Genomic DNA, 23,368 nt, shown 5'->3' with positions numbered 1-23,368 from the left:
TCCACTGCTTGTCTCTGGGAAAAGCAGAATGGAATCTACCTCGTGGGATCCAGCCAATGAATTGGCCACTTAATGATAATATATATATATTTTTATTTTTATAGTGTTTGCTTTACATTTATTTAATTTGCAATGTGTTCTGTTTTCATTTAACTTTATTTTATTATTGCCATATTTTTTATTTTATTTATTTATTTATTTAGAATGTTTCTATACCGACATTCTTGAACAAAAATATCAAATCATATCGGTTTACAATTAAACAGAACAGACGCGGCTATGGCGTTACATAGAACATTGAGCAATGAACATAGAACAAGTCAACAATTCAACAATAACAAATAGTGAAATGATTCGTCCGTGAATAACAAAATATATAGAGCAACAACAACTGGGGCGGCTGTGGGCGTAAACATCAAATGATACGTTTAATGGAGTATCATTATGCGACTGCATAATGGACAAGGCGTAACGGGGGCCCAAGGCATAGGGTAGCAATGAGAATCTGACTGAGTGGTGGAGGGAAGGAGGAGTATGTAAAGGGGAAGGAAGTGAGGCATTGAATCATGATTGGAGGAATATGATACGGAGGTAATGGGTGATCAAGTGTCTCCTTAAAGATCCTTAAGGATCGAGTGTCTCCTTAAACAGTATGATACTGAAGTAATGGGTGATCAAGTGTCTCCTTAAAGTCCTGATATGTCATATGCCCAGAGGTTCCCTTGTGACATGTTATGTCTTTTGACCAGTGTCTGAGTAATGTTGAGATTCTGGGAAGGCTTGTCTGAAGAGCCATGTTTTAAGGTGTTTCTTAAAAGTTTGGAGAGAAGGTTCTTGGCGAAGCTCGGGTGGTAACGAGTTCCAAAGGCTGGGCCCGGCTGTGGACATAGCGCGTTTTCTTAAAGTGGTTTTGATCGGAGGTGCATATAGGGATCCTTTATAGGCGTTTCTAATTGGTCTAGCAGATGTTTGAGTGCGGAGTTGAGAGCTTAATTTGAGGTGGGTGATGCCGTGGATGTCCTTGTGAATCATCATTAGTGTTTTGAAGGTGATCCTGTGTTTTATGGGAAGCCAGTGAAGACTTTGGAGTATGGGTGTGATGTGTGCTCTTTTGTTTGAGTTTATGAGTAACCTTGCCGCAGCATTCTGGACCATCTGTAAAGGTTTGGTAGTTATTGCAGGGAGGCCTAGGAGAAGAGAGTTGCAGTAGTCTAACTTTGTAAGGATGAGAGACTACTACTAGCCGGAAGTCACTGAAGTATAGAAGAGGTTTCAGATTTTTGAGGACTTGCAGTTTATAGAAACATTCCTTGGTTTTGTTGTGGATGAACGATTTTAAGTTGAATAGGTTGTCGAGCCGAACCCCAAGGTCTCTGACGGAGGAGTTTTGTTTTATGAGTGTATTTGTGGGTTGGGATATGCTTTGTGGATTGATGAGATTGTGTTTTTCATCTGGAGAGATGATGAGAATTTCTGTCTTATTTGAGTTAAGGATGAGGTTCAAGTTGGTAAGCAGGTTAGTGATGGATTGTAAGCAGCAATTCCAGTGTGCCCAGGTTTTTTGCAGGGATTCGGTGATTGGAAGAAGAATTTGAACGTCATCAGCGAAAATGTAGTAAGTTAGTTTGAGGTTAGAGAGTAGATGGCAGAGAGGTAGTAGATAGATGTTGAAGAGCGTAGGGGAGAGGGATGAACCTTGTGGGACTCCCCGGTTTGATTTGATTGGGAGAGATTCTTTATTATTAATTCTGACTTTATAGAATCTATCCTCAAGGAACGATTTGAACCAATCATGTACCTCTCCTTGAATGCCGATATCTGCTAAGCGTTCCAGTAGAATAGAGTGGTTGACCGTATCGAAGGCGGCGGATAAGTCGAGAAGAACGAGAAGGTAGGGTTGTTTTTTTTCCAGGTTGAGAAGGATGGTGTCAGATAGGGATGAGAGTAGGGTTTCAGTATTTTGAGATTTTCTGAATCCGAACTGGAAGGGAGAGAGTATGTTGTTCTCCTCAAGATAATCGGACAGTTGTTTGTTTACAAATCTTTCCATTACTCTTGAGATCAGGGGAAGATTGGCTATTGGACGGTAGTTGGCAGGGTCAGTAGATGGAAGGTTAGGTTTTTTTAGTAAGGGTTTTAGAATGGCTAGTTTTAATTGATCTGGAACCTTGCCTTGTGTTAGAGAGCAGTTGATGATGTCTACTAATGATTGAGAGATTGTGTTAGGGATGGAGAGTAGGAGATTGGAGGGTATGGCGTCCAACGGGTGAGAGGAAGGTTTTAGCTTTTTGAGGATGTTTGCGATCTCCATTACAGAAGGGGTCTGAAATGATGTAAGGTTAAAGCTCCTAGTGGGTGGAGCAGAGCTGAAAGGAAGTGTTGTTGGTTGAGATGAGGAGAATGGCTTGAGGAGATTGGATATCTTCTTGTCAAAGTAGATAGCGAGTTTGTTGGCTTTACTGGAGGCTTGCTCATCAGGGATGATAGGTGGCGAGGGTTTTGTAAGAGATGATACGATTGAAAATAAAGCTTTAGAGTCGAATAAAAAGTTGTGGATTTTTTTTGGCAAAGAAGTCTTTTTTGGCTTTGAAAATGGCAGTCCTGCATGTATTGAGGTGGGCTTTGTAGATTAGGAGTGAGTCAGTAGATGGGGTCTTGCGCCATTTGAGCTTTTTGTTGCGGAGGTTTTGTTTGATGCTTTTAAGATCCGGGGTGTACCACGGATTTCTGTTGGCTTGGGGTGGCTTGGAGGATTTAGTAATGGTTGGGCAGGATTGATCAGCAACCTCGCTGGTTATCTTGATCCATGAGTTAATGGCTGAAGGTGCGTCAGAGAGATCAAGTCGCTCCAGTTCTTTTGAAAGCAGATTGCTGAGGAGATCAGTGGAGCACGGTTTCCTGTATTGTATAGTGGTTGTAGGGGGAACAGGTCTTGGGTGGTCAATAATTCGGAGTTCTGCGGAAATAATATGGTGATCTGACCATGGAATTGGGACACAAGAAGGTACGGAGGCAGATGATAGGCCATCATTGAGGAAAATCAGATCTAAGGTGTGTCCCGCTTTATGGGTGGAACCGTTAACAATCTGGCTGAAGCCCAATTGGTTGAGAGCTGTAAGTAAGATGTCACAGTTGTGGGATCGTGGAAGGGTGTCCACATGGAGATTAAAATCTCCTAGTAGGCAAGGAGAGGGACAGCCTACCAAGGTTACTACCTCACTTACCCGGGACTTTTCTTGCTACCAAATTGATTTCTGCTGTGTGCCTTGGTCTCCCGGGGGTTGCTGAGCCCAGCCCCGACGGCATTGATAGCAGCCAATTAACAGCAGACACGTCATTCGGAGGAGCCGGTCGTGGAGGATTTAAGGGCTCTCCGATAGCGTTTTCACCGAGGCAAGGAGAGGGACAGCCTACCAAGGTTACTACCTCACTTACCCGGGACTTTTCTTGCTACCAAATTGATTTCTGCTGTGTGCCTTGGTCTTCCGGGGGTTGCTGAGCCCAGCCCCGACGGCATTGATAGCAGCCAATTAACAGCAGACACGTCATTCGGAGGAGCCGGTCGTGGAGGATTTAAGGGCTCTCCGATAGCGTTTTCACCGAGGCAAGGAGAGGGACAGCCTACCAAGGTTACTACCTCACTTACCCGGGACTTTTCTTGCTACCAAATTGATTTCTGCTGTGTGCCTTGGTCTTCCGGGGGTTGCTGAGCCCAGCCCCGACGGCATTGATAGCAGCCAATTAACAGCAGACACGTCATTCGGAGGAGCCGGTCGTGGAGGATTTAAGGGCTCTCCGATAGCGTTTTCACCGAGGCAAGGAGAGGGACAGCCTACCAAGGTTACTACCTCACTTACCCGGGACTTTTCTTGCTACCAAATTGATTTCTGCTGTGTGCCTTGGTCTTCCGGGGGTTGCTGAGCCCAGCCCCGACGGCATTGATAGCAGCCAATTAACAGCAGACACGTCATTCGGAGGAGCCGGTCGTGGAGGATTTAAGGGCTCTCCGATAGCGTTTTCACCAAGGCAAGGAGAGGGACAGCCTACCAAGGTTACTACCTCACTTACCCGGGACTTTTCTTGCTACCAAATTGATTTCTGCTGTGTGCCTTGGTCTTCCGGGGGTTGCTGAGCCCAGCCCCGACGGCATTGATAGCAGCCAATTAACAGCAGACACGTCATTCGGAGGAGCCGGTCGTGGAGGATTTAAGGGCTCTCCGATAGCGTTTTCACCGAGGCAAGGAGAGGGACAGCCTACCAAGGTTACTACCTCACTTACCCGGGACTTTTCTTGCTACCAAATTGATTTCTGCTGTGTGCCTTGGTCTTCCGGGGGTTGCTGAGCCCAGCCCCGACGGCATTGATAGCAGCCAATTAACAGCAGACACGTCATTCGGAGGAGCCGGTCGTGGAGGATTTAAGGGCTCTCCGATAGCGTTTTCACCAAGGCAAGGAGAGGGACAGCCTACCAAGGTTACTACCTCACTTACCCGGGACTTTTCTTGCTACCAAATTGATTTCTGCTGTGTGCCTTGGTCTTCCGGGGGTTGCTGAGCCCAGCCCCGACGGCATTGATAGCAGCCAATTAACAGCAGACACGTCATTCGGAGGAGCCGGTCGTGGAGGATTTAAGGGCTCTCCGATAGCGTTTTCACCGAGGCAAGGAGAGGGACAGCCTACCAAGGTTACTACCTCACTTACCCGGGACTTTTCTTGCTACCAAATTGATTTCTGCTGTGTGCCTTGGTCTTCCGGGGGTTGCTGAGCCCAGCCCCGACGGCATTGATAGCAGCCAATTAACAGCAGACACGTCATTCGGAGGAGCCGGTCGTGGAGGATTTAAGGACTTTTCTCACGGCGCGAAGTAGCCGTCGGCGCGCAGGTGAATCCGCGCAGCCGAAGCCGCGCGCCAAAGGCGCGCGCGGCTTTGACCGGCTTCGACCGGAATCGCCGGATTGCTGGGAATTTATTAAAGTTTCGAAGAAGATTATCGACATCAGGTAGGCAGGTTTTAATCTCCTTGCCTCCCAAGTGAACCACTATTTTAAGTAAGCACCACCTACATAGATCTTAGGGAGATTGTAATTGTTGAGAAGATAAAATGCCCCATACCAAGAGGAAGGCAAAACTTAAGCCTACTCCTGGAACACCAATAGAATCGAGCCAAAGATTTATGCCAGAGTGGTTAAACAATCTTCAATCAACCCCTGTTGAGGGGGCCGCAGTAGGGGAAGATTTGGGGCGAGAATCTCCTCTAATGGCCGAGAACATCTCGTTAAGTCCAGGTGCACCTGAGACGCCACCTCCACCTGGAAGGAATGGGACTAGTTCCCTATTAGCTCCAGAAATGTCCCAACGGAATCAAACTGGCCAGGAAAGTATACAAACGTCACAGATATTGCCAGAACTGAATAATAGTGATGTTAATATATTTATACCGGAACAAGAGAGTACACCTAAGAACGATAAGAAACAAGAACAGATTATAGAAAAGAAAATAATGTGCATAGAGATGAAACCCGGAACTGTAACAATGGAAACGTTATGGAACTATATTGCAAAATTGGATTCTTCAATTATGAAACTCGCAGATGTAGTCCAAGAGACTAATGTTGTAGTAAAAAAGAATTCTGAGATACTAGATACGCAACAAAAACAAATTTGTGATATAGATAAACGGGTGGTACAGGTAGAGAAAATTCAACATCTACAAATAAAATCAGATATAGAACTTCAGAGAAAGATTGAATATTTGGAAAATTATACTAGAGCTTTAAATCTAAGGGTTATAAACTTCCCGAAGCTGGACAAAATAAGCCCAGCAGAGTTGTTTAAAACATATGTTAGAGAGGTATTAAAAATCCCTGAACAAGGAATGCCTATTATTGCAAGAGCCTTCTTTTTGAAGAGCTCAGTAAAAACTAGAGGGAAGGAATTAGACCAGCAAGGGAAAGAACAGGAAGTTAACCCGCAAAATGAAAATAAGGAGAAATCTATGAATCTCACAGATTTTTTGATGACCTCTCAGGAGGAGTTAAAGATTGAAAATCGTGGTACAATGATTATAACATTTGCATTAGTCTCAGACAAAGAGAATATCTTAAAATTTTTCTTTAGAAATAGGGAAAAAACTTTTTATGGACAGAAAATCTGGATATATCCAGATTTTGTTAAAAACACGCAAGTTCGAAGGAAAAAAGTTTTAGCTTATAGGAAAGAAGTATTAGAAGCCGGGGGACATTTCATGCTAAAATATCCGTGTACATGTGCTATAAAAGTATAAGGGACATAACTATCAGTTTACTAATCCTGACCATCTTAGAGTTTTGTTGGAAAATGATACTCAGGTAAATAAATAAATAAATAGAAGATTGTCTTACTTTTTCCTATATTTATAATTGGATTATATGTTACGTTTATTCGCTCTCTAATAATAAGTGGGTTCACTTAAAGGTTTCTTTTTAATCAATACTGAATATACTGAAGGATGTGATGGAAGTGTTTTTAATATTCTTAAGTGAGTTTCTTATACTCAGTATTATTTCTGTATACAAGTTAAATATTTTGTGTAATGTATGTGTGAAAACTTGAAAAATAAAGAATTAAAAAAAAAAAAAAAATCTCCTAGTAGGATTGCTGGTTTGTCCCTCTTGAGATGTTTAGCTGTCAATTCGATTAGTGGGGATGGATCGGAGTCTAAGGTTCCTGGGTGTGCGTAGACCAGAGCAATTTGGAGATGGTCCGAGTTGAAAAGGGCTGTTTCTAGGTTACTGATTCTGGTGGATAGTTGATGGGAGAGTCCAAGTCCCTTTTTTGCGGCTAGTAGTAGGCCTCCTCCCCTTTTTTTGATTCTGGGGATTGAGTGGATATCATAGATTTGGTTGGGGAGGTGGTTTAATAAGACTGAGTCTGAGGGTTTCAACCACGTTTCAGTAATGGCGCAGAGGTCAGGGTTGTTGTCAATCAGGTGGTCATTGAGAAGATGAATTTTTTTTGTGATAGATTGGGCGTTGAATAGGGTTAGGGTGAAAAGAGTGAGCCCGAGGGTTTGGGTGATTGGGGATGTCATGATTGGGAGCAGTCTTTGGTGACGTAAACCTAGTAACCTGGGTTTGCTGGTTTTGAGTTTGGGAGTGTAAGGAATTGTGGGTATGGGGAGTGGGTACATGTTGATGGGGTAGATAGAGACCCTTCTAATTATTGGCAGTTGCTAGAAGAGATTCGAGGAGTGATGTTGCAAGTGGGTGTCTTGTTCTATGGTGGTGTTTAGGGTCGGGGGAGTTCGTGATCTCTCCTTTGGCCTAAATTGAGCTGTGTGCTATTGAGTTGTGCTAAATTGAGCAGAGTGGTTGGGATGTAGTACGTGGATGTCGGGATCAGTCTTATGGAGAAGTTGCAGGGTAAAATTTGGATGGGGTGATTTAATTTAATTCCCCGAAGAATTAACTGAGTCAGGCGAGATAGAAGTGTGCAGGCTTTCCTCAGGGGCTGCACGAAGGGGCGCACAAGGAGGCGGGCTCCTTGTCGCGCTCCTTCATGCGTGCGGCGCCTGGCACGCGGCACCGGAGAGTGGTGCGATTTAAAGGCTGGCTGGGGCGGCTGCTGGTTGGCTGTCCTGGCTAGTGGGTGGGACGCGGCAGGCCGATGGCGGCGGTGCGATCAGGCAGGCCGGCGGCGGAGAAGTTCCTCGTGGTCGGCGCCTGGAAGGCTGTGGGTAAGGGTTCTACTGAGGCCTTACCCCGGCGGGTCCTGGGCGCCGTAAGCGCAGGCCTGGCTTCACACGCCTTCCGGAGTTCGAAGATGGCCGGCGCCGGAGAGTGGTGCGATTTAAAGGCTGGCTGGGGTGGCTGCTGGTTGGCTGTCCTGGCTGGTGGGTGGGACGCGGCAGGCCTGCAGCGGCGGTGCGATTAGGTAGGCCGGCGGGCGGAGTTCGGGCCGGCGGGTGGAGAAGTTCCTCGCGGTCAGCGCCTGGGAGACTGCGGGTAAGGGTGCTACTGAGGCCTTACCCCGGCGGGTCCTGGGCGCCGAAAGCGCAGGCCTGGCTTCACACGCCTTCTGGAGTTCGAAGATGGCCGGCGCCGGAGAGTGGTGCGATTTAAAGGCCGGTTGGGGCAGCTGCTGGTTGGCTGTCCTGGCTGGTGGGCGGGACACGGCAGGCCGACGGCGGCGGTGCAATCAGGCAGGCATTTTTTATGCATTATGGTAAAACACTTTAATTTACACAGTAATAGTGATTAACAAGTTAATAAATTAAAGTAATACTGGGCTTAGTGGACCTTAGCTCCGACTCAGTATGGCAATTCTTATGTTCTTATGTAAATTAAATACAAATTTAACAACTTGTAGTTTAGTCACAATAATACACAATGATTATTATTCTTTTTAACCACTGTAATGCCTTCATCTGTCTGCATTAAAAAAGAATTTGACTCACATGATAGATGAGTTGTTAATACCTAAAAATAACTCTCAAACTGTCAGTCTCAGAGAGGATTCAGAAATCCAGGAATAACAAATTTAAAACTCTATTCCTTGCACCATTGACTCATCCACACTTTGAGAGTTGTAGCTCAGCCTGCCTCTGGGGTCCTTGTGGGTAATTGGAACATCTCTGAATATTTCCCTGGAGGTTCTGGATTTTAATACCATACCTTAAAGTATTAATTTAGCTTTCAGATCTTCTTATCTGCACCTTCCAATATGTTTGATAGCCACCCATTTTATGACAGCTGGCTCCTACCCATCACTCCTTAAAATCCTTTCTTGTTGACACTTGAGTTTTGCTACCTTAACACCAGGCAGGTAAGTTACCAATTGATCTTCATGTCTACACACCACCCATTTATATACATTCCTAATGATCAATTCTGCAATAATAATGGCAGTCCCAATCCTTCCAGCAGAACCAGGGGTCACAATTTAAAACTCCAGGGAGGAAGATTCAGAACCAATGTCAGGAAGTATTTCTTCATGGAGAGGGTGGTGGATGCCTGGAATGCCCTTCCGGAGCAAGTGGTGAAGACCAAAACTGTGAAGGACTTCAAAGGGACGTGGGATAAACACTGTGGATCCATAAAGTCTAGAGGATGTGAATGAAGAGTGGGTGGCTCGCGGGAATGACGGCTACTACCTAGAGATAATACCCTTATTCAATAAACATACACACAGTTAATGCAACTCTAACATTGCTCTAAGCTTCAACAGCAAGAGGTAATGTGGAAAAAAGGATTTCCATTCACAAATAAAGTGGGAAGTAGCTTGCTTGTTACAGTGGTTACTACCCCAAACCTACTAAGACTGATACTTCACTTTCAATGCAAATCCAGCATAGCTCTCTGCCTCAATGACAGGGGGTAATGAAGAAAAGTGGATCTATATACAGACAACAACCAACAAGGACTGAATTACATAGTCTGGGTAAACAAATAAGCATGAGCGTAGCTTGCTTATTGCGGGAGTTACTACCCCTAACTAATTAAGCTAGATATTTCACTTAGATGCAGTTCCAACACTGCTCTCTACATTAATGGTGGGGGGGGGAAGGGAAATAGAACCAAAAGTTTATTAAGGGCCAAGAGTAACAGATAAGTATGAGAAAAAAAAAGAGTGCAAAAACTTGCTGGGCAGACTGGATGGGCCATTAGGTCTTCTGCCGTCATTTCTATATATATGTTTCCTACATGTACAATCACCCATAGAGGCACATCCTCAAAGAGAGTAGATCCTAGCTAAAGGATAAATTCTTGCCACAACAAGGTGATGATATTCTTTCTGGTGACCATGCTCTGAGAATCAAAGGCGCTGCCATCCAGCTGCTGGATTGCTATCTGCCTCATTTTCCATTAAATCTGTTACACAAATTTCAATTCCTTAGATGTATTTGGTTAATATTTGTTTGCTCTGCCAATGACCCATTAATGACCCTCGGGATCTTAAATTTTAGACAGGATTGCATTTCTCATTTTGTGTGAGGACACCATTTGCATAGAATTGCCTTCCAGTTACGATGCTTGAGGTAAAAACATTTCATGAAATCCTGGGATAAGCCCAAAGTATCCCTCACTGTAAATAAACAAGGGGAAACCAGAGATCAACTGGGGCATTGCATCAAGAAGTGCGATTGGATGGACCTTATGATACTTATCATCCATCATACTTTTTTCTACGTACAACATGGGGAAAGTTTTAAAAGACATTGGCTTCTTTTACATGGTTAAAGATAGAGGTATCAAACTTAAATCATCAATAACCTCCATAAAATATGCTCTTAGTTGCATAATGTATTTACATTTATAGAAAATAGACACTCAGGGTGAGTTTTAGCAGCATGTTCCAAAGCTGTATGCATGCACTGAATTTTCTAATCATTTAAGTGAATGTGCATAGTTTTATCCACAGAATAAGCTGATATTTAAATTCATTGCATGTGAATATCTTGTGTTTGTAAATCAGCTGGGTTTGTGCATTGCCATTGGAATGACGTATTGAAAATGTAACCTATGAAGATCATTTTCAAAAGGATTTACGCACGTAAAAAACTGTTGCAAATTGATACTTTTATGCTTGTAACTCCTTTAAAAATACACTCCATAGCACTGAATTTTCAAAAGGTTTCACACACTAAATTGCTTTTATATTTGCTACTTTTACCCATTTAACCCCTTTTAAAAATACACTCCTTGCTGTGCATAAGCTTACCTTACATGGATATTTTCTGATATTTTTTAGACTACATTTAGGTTTTTACTATCATGTGAATGCCATGGCATTTGCCTTGAATGAAATTAACAAAAGCAGCTACCTACTGCCCAACATCACCTTGGGGCTCTGGATATACGACTCCTGCAATGCCCCATCCAGATCCTTGCAAGGTACAATGTGGCAACTCACCGGAAACAAAGACCCCATTCCGAATTATGCATGCAGGGGGTCATCTCCATTAGCTGCAGTGATTGGAGATAACCAGTCTCGGATGTCCATACCCATAGCTCAGCTACTGGGAGTCTATAAACAGGCACAGGTATGGATCAGTTATAACAAATTATGGAATATCCTGCTGCTCTGGCAAGTTGTAAAGAGAATATCAATGCATTGCTTGCTACCCTTAAAAAAACAGACTAAAAATGTGGTTGTATGGGAAGTCATTATGGTTGCTATTACTTATTGTTAAGAATGAGAATGGATGGATGTACTTGAAGAGATTGATCACCTGTGTTCTAAAAGGCATGGTTAAGGCAAGAAAATATTTAATGTGTCCTGAGATAACCTTTAAGAAAAGTAAAAAATAATTTATGTTATCAATCTTATAAATTCTGATCGAGGGTAAGAAAAACTAATTAATGCTGTTGGTCAAATTCTTCTAGATCAGCTATGCCTCAACTGTAGCTACTCTTAGTGATAAAAGTAAATTTCCCTCTTTCCTCCGCACTGTTTCCAAGTGATGATTTGCAGTCTCTGGTCATCGCCAGGTTGATCACCTTCTTTGGTTGGACATGGGTTGGAATCCTCGCTGAGAACAATGACTATGGACTGATTGGGAGTCAGATGCTAAAAGAAGAGCTGGTCAAGGCTGGGGTCTGTGTTGCCTTCTATGAAATCATCCCCCTGTTTTACTCTCAAGAGAAGACACGGCGTATTGTGGAGGTGGTGAAGAAGATGACAGCTAGGGTCATTGTGGTCTTTTCCTCTGCCGATAATCTCTATCCGGTGATGCTAGCAATTGCAAAGAGTGACATATCTGGGAAAGTCTGGATTGCTTCAGATGGCTGGGGTCCATTTCCATTATTTAATGAAAAGGATTTCTTTAAAATTCTGAAAGGAACAATTGGAATCACTGTTCCTACAAGCAAGATTCCAATGTTCAAAGAGTACATCTATAGTCTTCATCCTTTAAGAGCTACAGAAGACATCTTTGTTGGGCAATTTTGGGAAGAAGCATTTGGCTGCAGGTGGGCTGACCCCAACATGGACCAGGCCACTCTTCAAGAACTAAGCAGAGAAAGGAAACTCTGCACAGGGAAGGAAGACTTGAAGGCTATTGATAATAATTTCTTTGATAAGACAATCCGTGGGTCCACTTATAACAACTATAATGCTGTGTACATGGTGGCCCATGCCCTACATGCCATGTATACCTGTGAACCTGGAAAAGGACCTTTCTTCAATGGGACATGTGGGGACATCAAACACTTTGAGCCTTGGCAGGTATGGGCCAATTTTTGCTTGTGATATGTGATTATAAGTATGCATGACCTGTAGAGTTCACTAAAATTCAATTGCAGGCATTATGAAGTAAATTTTTAAAAGGGCATTTAACTGCAGAAGAATGTGTGCTATAGACTTCACAGCCTAGACAGCCTTGACTTGTCTTAAATCACAAGCTACTTGTATACATAAATGAATAATTATTTATTATTTATTAAAATGTATTAATCACTTTGCAGATCCATACTTGATTGCCCAAGGAGATGTAAACAATTATAAATCATTAAACAATATATTATAATTCATAGCGATTAAAGAAACTATATATAAAACATTTCTTTTTGATTATCAAAGTGGATGAAAGTTGTGAGGATTCTTAAGTGGAATTCAAAAATGATTTGGGTCATAGATACATAGAAATGACGACAGAAAAAGACCGAACGGCCCATCCAGTCTGCCCAGCAAGCTACGCACTTTATCCTTTTTTTATTTTTTTATTTTTTTTCTCTTTTACTCTCTCCCACCTGTTACTATTGGCTTCCAGTACCCTCCAGCCCTAATTCCCCTCCACCCCACCACCAATGTAGAGAGCAGCGCCGATCTGCATCCAAGTGAACATCCAGCTCAATTAGGGGTAGCAACTGCTGCAATAAGCAGGCCACACCCCTGCCCCATACTCTTACCCACCCCAGTTTTTTTTTTTGTTTTTTGGGTTTTTTTTGGAGATGGCAGCCCTCCATCATTCCGCTCCATGAAGGTGGAACACCAACCACTGGCATCCCGCTCCGTGAATGCCTTTGTGGCTACTGCCGCTCCGTGCAGTGTTTTGCTGCCTCCTCTTTATTCACGTCCTCTAGACTTGATGGATCCACAGTGTTTATCCCACGCCCCTTTGAAGTCCTTAACAGTTTTAGACTTCACCACTTCCTCCGGAAGGGCATTCCAGGCATCCACCACCCTTTCTGTGAAGAAATACTTCCTGACATTGGTTCTTAGTCTTCCTCCCTGGAGCTTCAGCTCGTGACCTCTGGTTCTGCTGATTTTTTTCTACCGGAAAAGGTTTGTCATAGTCTTAGGATCATTAAAGTTTTTCAAGTATCTGAAAGTCTGAATCATATCACCGAGGGTATGATTGAAGGGATGGCTCCCGGACCCCCCGCTAGACCACCAGATACATGTAAAAGCTTTTTGGGGGGGGTTGGGAGGGTGGGAGAAGCAAAGGGGTAATTTGTAAAGGGTCGGGGTGGGTTTTTTTTTTATCGGGCCATCGGTGCCATTTTTATCAGTGGTAGCCAAAATGGCGCCGATGGCCCGAGAGCGGGAGATCGCGCCGGGACCCCACCCCCCCCCCCCCCCACTGGAACATCAGGTAATTTAACATTTTGGGGGGTTCGGGAGCGTGGGGGAGGGTAAAGGATTGGTTTTAAAGGGTCGGGGTGGGTTTTGGGCTTGTTTTGGTGTGCCGGTTTTCCCGCCCTCAAATAATTCCTGTACTCGATTTAATGATTTTTCATGATAAATCGAGGGAATTCCTATTGTATCGAGTCCCTTACCGATTAATGACGATTTTAAAATTATCGGACGATATTTTAAATCATTAAAAAACGATTCGCATCCCTAGTAGTTACCAGCCTCCTCTCTGTTCCCACTCTTGTGAAGCGGGACCACCACCGCTCTTCTCCAATCACTCGGCACCACTCCCGTTTCTAGGGATCTATTGAACAGGTCACACAGCGGACCCGCCAGCACATCTCTGAGCTCCCTCAGTATCCTTGGATGAATCCCATCAGGCCCCATGGCTTTGTCCACTTTCAGATTCTTTAGCTCTTCCCATACATTTTCTACTGTAAAAGGATTTTCTTCTATACCACTTCCCTCCAGTTTCTTGTTGTGTAGAGATGGTCCTTCTTCAGGGTCTTCTTTAGTAAACACAGAGCTGAAGTATTTGTTTAATATTTCTGCCATTTCTTCGTCTCTCTCCACACATTGATCATTTCCACCTTTTAATTTCACCATACCACTTTGGACTTTTCTCTTTTCGCTGATGTATCTGAAAAATGTTTTGTCACCATTTTTTATCTTTTTGGCAATCCTCTCTTCCGCTTGACTTTTTGCTGACTTGATTAATTTCTTTGTCTCCCTCAGTTGAATCAAATATTCTTCTTTGTGCTCCTCCCTTTGGGAACTTTTATATGTCTTGAATGCTGTTTTTTTAGCTTTAATTTTGTCAGCCACCTCCTTTGAGAACCAGATAGGTTTCAATTTTCTTTTGCTTTTCTTTACATTTCTAACATATAGAGTAGTTGCCTTGGTGATTGCTCCTTTTAGATTGGTCCACTGCTGATCCACATCTCTCTCGTTCTCCCAGCCTTTTAGTTCTTCCTCTAGGTACTTCCCCATTTCTTCAAAGTCCGTGTTTTTGAACTGTAAAACTCGGGTCTTTGTGCTTCTTTTCCATATTCTTTTAGTGATATTAAACCATACCGTTTGATGATCACTGGTGCTGAGGTGGGCGCCCACCTGGACATCTGAGACATTATCACCATTAGTGAGCACTAAGTCGAGTATAGTTCCTTCTCTAGTGGGTTCAATTACCATTTGTTTGAACAAAGTTACTTGCATGGCATCCACTATCTCTCTACTATTTATGATTCTGCAGATGGGATTTTCCAGTCTACATCTGGCATATTAAAGTCACCAACGATCACCACTTCTCCCTTCTTTCCTATCTTAAGGATGTCTTCAACCAGGTTTCTGTCCAGCTCTTCCTTTTGGTTTGGAGGCCTGTAAACCACTCCAATATAAATGGACGCTCCATCATCTTTTTTTAGGTTGACCCATAGTGTTTCTTCCTTGCCCCAACTTCCTTGCAGCTCAGATGCTTGGATATTGTTTCTGACATAAAGAGCCACACCTCCCCCTTTTCTATCCACTCTGTCCTTCCTTAACAAGTTATAGCCTGGTATTGCTGTATCCCAATCATGAGATTCTGTGAACCATGTTCTCTGTGATAGCAACAATGTCCAATTTTGCCTCCGTCATTAGGGCCTGCAGATCTGGGATTTTATTTCCCAAACTATGAGCATTTGTGGTCATAGCTTTCCAGGTTCCCTCTTTAAGGTTATTGATTTTCCTGGACTCCTTATGAGACTTTAGTTGAGATTTGTTATTCACTTCACTCTTTCCTTTTGCAGTTTTGCCACTGATGACAGAGTCATCCATCTCAATTTGCTTTATCCTTTGGTTATGGATCTTGAAATTCTGCATGCATTGGGGTTTTTTTTCTCTTTTCTGGTAACACTTCAATGTTTTTCTCTAGAACTTCTTCAGTTATTAATATAGGGAAGGCTTTTTGTTCTTGTTGCACTTGATACTGTGTGTGTCTCCTCGTCACAGGTCTAATTCTACCAGAGCCCACTGTAATCCTGGTTTTTAATGACCTGTTTGAGTAGGGGGGGGGGGTATACTTGTTGGCTGCCCATCTGCTGATCCATATCTCTCTCGTTCTCCCATCTTTTTAGTTCTTCCTCTAGGTACTTCCCCATTTCCTCAAAGTCCGTGTTTTTGAACTATAAAACTCAGGTCTTTGTGCTTCTTTTTCATATTCTTTTAGTGATATTAAACCGTACCGTTTGATGATCACTGGTGCTGAGGTGGGCGCCCACCTGGAATTCAGAGACATTATCTCCATTAGTGAGCACTAAGTCGAGTATAGTTCCTTCTCTCATGGGTTCCATTACCATTTGTTTGAACAAAGTTACTTGCATGGCATCCATTATCGCTCTACTATTTTTAGATTCTGCAGATGGGATTTTCCAGTCTACATCTGGCATATTAAAGTCTCCAATGATCACCACTTCTCCCTTCTTACCTATCTTATGAATGTCTTCAACCAGATCTCTGTCCAGCTCTTTCTTTCGATTTTTAATGGCCCGCACTGTAAAAAGTGGGTATTACGCGCATGGCCTGGCCTTGCACGCACCGCACACATTTTAAAACGGGCCCGGCTATGCGTGTAAAGCCCAGTATGTGCATACGTGCCAGGCCTCTTCAAAGGGGTGGGCTAGGGGTGGAGGTTGGGTGGGGAGGGGCAGGTCAGGGGCCAGGCCAGCACAGCGCCATTCTATGATGCCTTGGGGAAGCACCCGCCGGCAGACGGCCTGCGTGTACCGAATACTTCTGCACCAGAGGAGCAGTAAGTAATGAAACAAAAAAAGTAAGTAGATAGGGTTAGGGGTCAGGGAGGAGAGGGGAAGAGGGAGGAAGGTTAGGTAGGGAGGGAGGGATGTTCCCTCCCAATTTGATTCTTAATTAATCAAAAATTCTTCCCCCATTTCGTGCTGCCTGTTTATGCATGTGCAGATTTTAAGATCTGCCACTCATGTGCGTGCAAATATAGTATTTTATAGGGATGTGAATCGTTTTCCATATCGTCTTAACGATAGAAATCGTGTGGCAGGGCAAGAAAATCGTCTTAGGCACGATTTTTTAGTTAAAAAATCGTTAAAAATCGTTTTTTCCGATTAGTGCGCACTAACTCGAGTTAGTGCGCACTAACGGGAGTTAGTGCGCACTAACTGGGAGTTAGTGCGCACTAACTGAAAATGATACAATTTGACACTTTTCAGGTCAGTTAAGGTCAGTTTAGGAATGAATATGTATTCCTATTGGCTGCCCTCTTATTTATTCATGTTACCAAGTTTCCTACTGACAGTATATGGGGGATGGGAAATGGAAACAGTTGGTAGCTTGACAAAACAAGTAATGTGATCAGTCAATGTGACTAGAACTTGTGCCCTTACCCTGATACCAGGGGTATTGTGATCTTCCTGCACACAGTGCCCTATCCCTATTAATACCAGGAGTGTTGTGATCTTCCTGCACACAGTGCCCTATCCCTAATACCAGGGGTGTTGTGATCTTCCTGCACACAGTGCCCTATTCCTGATACTGGGGGTGTTGTGATCTTCCTGCACACAGTGCCCTATTCCTGATACCGGGGGTGTTGTGATCTTCTTGCACACATCCCGATATCAGGGATAGGGCACTGCATGCAGGAAGATCACAACACTCCTGGTATTAATAGGGATAGGGCACTGCATGCAGGAAGATCACAACACTCCTGGTATTAATAGGGATAGGGCACTGCATGCAGGAAGATCACAACACCCCTGGTATCAGGGATAGGGCACTGTGTGCAGGAAGATCACAATACCCCGGAGGAGTGAGGGTCAGGCAGCTCCCCCCTGTCTGTGAAGCCAGCCTCTCACTAGTAATGCAGGGAGGGAGCTGTCTCAGACTTCACCATCCTCCCCCCCCCCCCCTTACCCACACACCATTCACTAGCTGGGACATGGGGGAAGTCAGGAGGGAGGGTCAGGCAGCCCCCCCCTGTCTGTGAAGCCAGCCTCTCACTAGTAATGCAGGGAGGGAGCTGTCTCAGACTTCACCATCCACCCCCCCCCCCTCACCCACACACCATTCACTAGCTGGGACATGGGGGAAGTCAGGAGAGAGGGACAGGCAGCTCCCCCCTGTCTGTGAAGCCAGCCTCTCACTAGTAATGCAGGGAGGGAGCTGTCTCAGACTTCACCATCCTCCCCCCCCCCCCCTCACCCACACACCATTCACTAGCTGGGACATGGGGGAAGTCAGGAGTGAGGGTCAGGCAGCTCCCCCCTGTCTGTGAAGCCAGCCTCTCACTAGTAATGCAGGGAGGGAGCTGTCTCAGACTTCACCATCCTCCCCCCCCCCTCACCCACACACCATTCACTAGCTGGGACATGGGGGAAGTCAGGAGTGAGGGTCAGGCAGCTCCCCCCTGTCTGTGAAGCCAGCCTCTCACTAGTAATGCAGGGAGGGAGCTGTCTCAGACTTCACCATCCTCCCCCCCCCCCCCCCCCTTACCCACACACCATTCACTAGCTGGGACATGGGGGAAGTCAGGAGTGAGGGTCAGGCAGCTCCCCCCTGTCTGTGAAGCCAGCCTCTCACTAGTAATGCAGGGAGGGAGCTGTCTCAGACTTCACCATCCTCCCCCCCCCCCCCCTTACCCACACACCATTCACTAGCTGGGACATGGGGGAAGTCAGGAGTGAGGGTCAGGCAGCTCCCCCCTGTCTGTGAAGCCAGCCTCTCACTAGTAATGCAGGGAGGGAGCTGTCTCAGACTTCACCATCCTCCCCCCCCCCCCTCACCCACACACCATTCACTAGCTGGGACATGGGGGAAGTCAGGAGTGAGGGTCAGGCAGCTCCCCCCTGTCTGTGAAGCCAGCCTCTCACTAGTAATGCAGGGAGGGAGCTGTCTCAGACTTCACCATCCTCCCCCCCCCCTCACCCACACACCATTCACTAGCTGGGACATGGGGGAAATCAGGAGTGAGGGTCAGGCAGCTCCCCCCTGTCTGTGAAGCCAGCCTCTCACTAGTAATGCAGGGAGGGAGCTGTCTCAGACTTCACCATCCTCCCCCCCCCCTCACCCACACACCATTCACTAGCTGGGACATGGGGGAAGTCAGGAGTGAGGGTCAGGCAGCTCCCCCCTGTCTGTGAAGCCAGCCTCTCACTAGTAATGCAGGGAGGGAGCTGTCTCAGACTGGTATCAGGGTTAGGGCACTGTGTGCAGGAAGATCACAACACTCCTGGTGTTAATAGGGATAGGGCACTGTAAGAGATGACTGTAGTAGATTGAATAAAGATCTGATGTTTCTGCTCTCCTCACACCAAACAAAAACAACACACAAGCAGAGAAGCCCTTCTTACAAAGCTGAGCTAGTGAGTTAAGTAGGAGGAAAAAGTAAACATACTGGTGCCAGTGTGGCTACTTAAAAAATACACTTACCAACAATCAATTACATATATTTGAACTGTGTACAGTTCCAGCCAGGACCACCTTTCTAAAATGCACAGTGATTGGCAAATTCAACATGCACTAGCATTTCAGGTGCCTGCTAACAAAAATAATAAACAAACAAGTTCTAGTCACATGAGTGCTGATCATTACATTACTTTTTTTGTCAAGCTTCCAACTGTTTCCATTTCACATCCCCCCAACCATATTGGTAACATCAATAGATAAGAGCACAGCCAGCCAATAGGAATACATACATACATATTCATTCCTAAGTGACCTTTACTGACCTGGGAAGTGTGAACACTTTGTTTCATTTTCTGTTGGTGTTCGTTAGTTTCCAGTTCCATTTCCCATCCCCCCAACCATCACCTCAGTGGTAACCTTGGTAACATCAATAGATAAGAGGGCAGCCAGCCAATAGGAACACATATTCATTCCTAACTGACCTTCAGTGACCTGGAAAGTGTTTATTTGTATCATTTTCAGTTAGTGCGCACTAAATCGAGTTAGTGCGCACTAACGGGGAGTTAGTGCGCACTAACTCGAGTTAGTGCGCACTAACACGATTTAACGATTTTTAACGATAAATCGTTAGAATTTCTATTGTATCGTGTTCTATAACGATTTAAGACGATATAAACATTATCGGACGATAATTTTAATCGTTGAAAAACGATTCACATCCCTAGTATTTTATAACATGTGTGCTGATGCTCTGTGCAAAATGCTGCATATATAAAATTCTATAAGAAATATATTTAAACTCCCCTATTCCCCCCGACTGCTGCAGCCTCTGGAAAAATGCAAGAATTCATGCTGTGGGGAGCAGGATTACCTTGGGGGCCCAAGTAATTTATAAATGTAGTCCACACAACTTGGCATTCCACAGAAAAAAAAAACGTATTGCAAAAGGACAAAATATTGAATATGTAAGCAATGCAGAGTTCGCAGGTCATGAGATAGTCCAAAAGCACAAAACAGTTACTCAGTTTCTTATGTCACTTGAGTACGGTACAAATGAAGAGTTTTCCCTCTCAGGTCCTCATTAAGGCCTTATCCATTCTTTAGGCCCCACTGAAGAACAGAAAACTTCTCCTCCTTCACCACACAACTAACTGAGATGGATGATGAGGGATGATGTATTAGGGATTCCACTCCATCCGATTAGTCTTTACTCTTTAGCTCATACCAGGGAGAGACACTTGTAGTCTGTCCAGCAGAACTAATATCTCCACACGCTGGGGCAGATTTTATAAATCTGCGCACATGCGTACTTTTGTTCGCGCACCAGGCGCGAACCAGGCACGCACCAGGCACACCAGGCGCGAACAAGAGTACGCGGGATTTCAATAGATACGCGCGTAGCCGCGCGTATCCATTAAAATCTGGGGTCGGCGCACTCAAGGCTGCCCAAAATCAGCAGCCTGCGCGCGCCGAGCTGCGCAGCCTGCCTCCGTTCCCTCTGAGGCTGCTCCGAAACCCACCCCCCGGCCCTATCTAAACCTCCCCCCTACCTCTATCCCGAAAGTTACGCCTGCTGGAAGCAGACGTAACTTTACACGTACCGGGCCGGCTACCGCTCTCCATGTTCCGGTGCGGGGGTGGTCCAGGGGCCGCTGTCACGCCCCCGGGCCGGAACCACACCCCGGACACGCCCCCAAAACACCGCGTCACTCCCGGCACACCCCCGACACGCCCTTCCATGCAAGTCCTGGGACTTACGCGCATCCCGGGGCTTGCGCGCGCAACCGAGCCTATGCAAAATAGGCTCGGCACGCGCAGGGGGGGTTTGGGGTAGGTTTTCAGGGGGTACGCACGTATCTTACGCGCGTACCCCTTTGAAAATCTACCCCATTATCTCTTATCTCTTCAGAAACAGATTCAGGTTCTAAAACTTCAGAAATCCTCTTAATAACTCCCCCTATGGTACAATATTATACAGCACTTCTAAATCTATTATCTCTGGTGGAAGAACCCACCTTTCACTCACTATCTCCTTCACACCTCCCATGAACCTCCCATAATAGGAAGGTTCCTAATGATGAAACATAGCACCATATCTTGTGATACAAAGGCAGTGTATACATTAGAATATATATATATATAGTCAGACATAACAGTAGTCACTTATTGGTTGAAACAGAGAAGGTACAGTAATTCAATTAGGTGTATATCAAGCATCAAATTAATATGGTGCCTCCATACATGGATGGGCAATAAGCAGTAAATATCAACACAAGAATAGTTAAGAGCTAAGTGCACAGGGCAGGAGTTCTGTCTATTCCTGGGAACTCTCTGGATTTGGCCAGGAGACTCCAGGCCCCAGAATTGAAAGTTACCTGGTCCATGCGGGGAAGAGAAGAGGAGGAGTGTGGGACTCAGGCCATATAGCTGACAAAAGGAATAGCATCAACCCTCAAGCAGAAGAAGGAGAAAGCTGATCAGCCAGGTCCCTAAGCAGGAGCTGGAAAGTGTAAAAGAACAATCGACCCTTGCACAGAGAAAGAAGAAACAGCACCAGCCTGGGCCCGATGTGGGAGAAGGAAATTCAAAGAGGATTGTTGGCACCTGTTGGGGGGGAAAAGCAGAAGAAGCAGGAGGAGATCTGTGAGCCTGGAGGAGGAAGCTTTTTCTCTGGTGGGTTCGGGATGAGGAGAGAGAATGACTGAGCATGTGTGTGAATGAGAGATAGAGAGGGAATGTTTGTGTTTGGAAAAGAGAGTGAAATGAGTGAGTGAGCATATGTGAGAAGCTGTGAGTGTGTGGAAAATGAGGCGTGAGTGTGTGTGAGAATGATCACTTGTGTGTGTGAAAGAGGGAATGAGAGAGAATGTATGTGTGTGTTAGTGTGTGTATGTATGAAAGAAAATGTTTGCACATACTACTGCAGCACCCGCATGCACCCCCCCCCCCCTTTCTAATCACAGTCATCTCAGGATTAATTGAAATCAGAAGCTCCCAGGTATGGTTCAGCCATGTGTGTAATGTGGAAGGGAGGAGTCACTCAGTTATTAAATAATGGGAAAGCTAATCAGAAAAGCCAATCCTTGCAATTTTTTCTTTATCCTAGGTAGTCTTCTCTGGCTCTCATGCCCTTTGTGATAGTTTAGCACAGTTTAGGGACCAGGCAATAGAAGTCCCTCTTATTAGGTTTGGTTAGCGTGGCCTGGGCAATGGATGGGATGATGAATGGAGAGTTTCAGCAGGAGCATACAGTAGGGATGTGAATCGTTTTTTGACGATTTAAAACAATCGTCAGATATATTTTAAATCGTCAAAAATCGTTAAGAGTTGCGATAGAATAGAAATTCCCCCGATTTATCGTGAAAAATCGTAAATCGGGGGAGGGGGGAGGGCGAGGAAAACCGGCACACCAAAGAAACCCCTAAACCCACCCCGACCCTATAAAACAAATCCCTTACCTTCCCCCACCCTCCCGAACCCCCCCAAAACTTTTTACGAGTACCTGGTGGTCCAGTGGGGGCGCGGGGACCGATCTCTTGCTCTCGGTCCATCGGCGCCATTTTGGCTGCCACTCAAAAATGGCGCCGATGGCCCGATAAAAAAAAAACCCAGCCGACCCTTTAAAAATGACCCCTTAGCTTCCCCCACCCTCCCGATCCCCCCAAAACATACCTGGTGGTCTAGTGGTGGTCCCGGGAGCGATCTCCCGTTCTCAGGCCGTCGGCTGCAACTCATAAAGATGGCGCCGATGGCCCTTTGCCCTTTCCATATGACAGGGTATCCGTGCCATTGGCCGGCCCCTGTCACATGGTAGGAGCACTGGCTGGCCGGCGCCATCTTTAAAGATGGCCGCCGCCGTATTTAAAGATGGCTGCCGCCGTATTCAAAGATAGCTGCCGCCATCGTAAAGATGGACACCGGCCATCCAGTGCTCCTACCATGTGACAGGAGCCGGCCAATGGCACGGATACCCTGTGATATGGTAAGGGCAAAGGGCCATCGGCGCCATCTTTATGAGTGGTAGCCGATGGCCTGAGAACGGGAGATCGCTCTCGGGACCACCATTAGACCACCAGGTATGTTTTGGGCTCGAGAGGGTGGGGGAAGCTAAGGGGTCGTTTTTAAAGGGTCGGGTGGGTTTTTTTTTATCGGGCCATCAGCGCCATTTTTGAGTGGCAGCCAAAATAGTGCCAATGGCCCGAGAGCGGGAGATCGGTCCCCGCGCCCCCACTGGACCACCAGGTAATCGTAAAAGGTTTTGGGGGGGGTTCGGGAGGGTGGGGGAAGGTAAGGGGTTAATTTTAAAGGGTCTGGCCTCACTACAAAAAAAATAAAGATGTGAATC

General features: G+C 45.4%; 1 pseudogene; it reads left to right on the top strand.

Annotated features, from left to right (window-relative positions):
- The window catches only part of LOC115081140, a 49,525-nt pseudogene that overhangs the window by 16,413 nt on the left and 9,744 nt on the right, over nt 1-23,368 (top strand).

Source organism: Rhinatrema bivittatum, chromosome 19, assembly GCF_901001135.1.
Source record: "Rhinatrema bivittatum chromosome 19, aRhiBiv1.1, whole genome shotgun sequence".
Lineage (NCBI taxonomy): Eukaryota > Metazoa > Chordata > Amphibia > Gymnophiona > Rhinatrematidae > Rhinatrema > Rhinatrema bivittatum.
The sequence above is the reverse complement of the archived record's forward strand: the minus strand, read 5'-3'. Positions and strand labels throughout refer to the sequence as shown.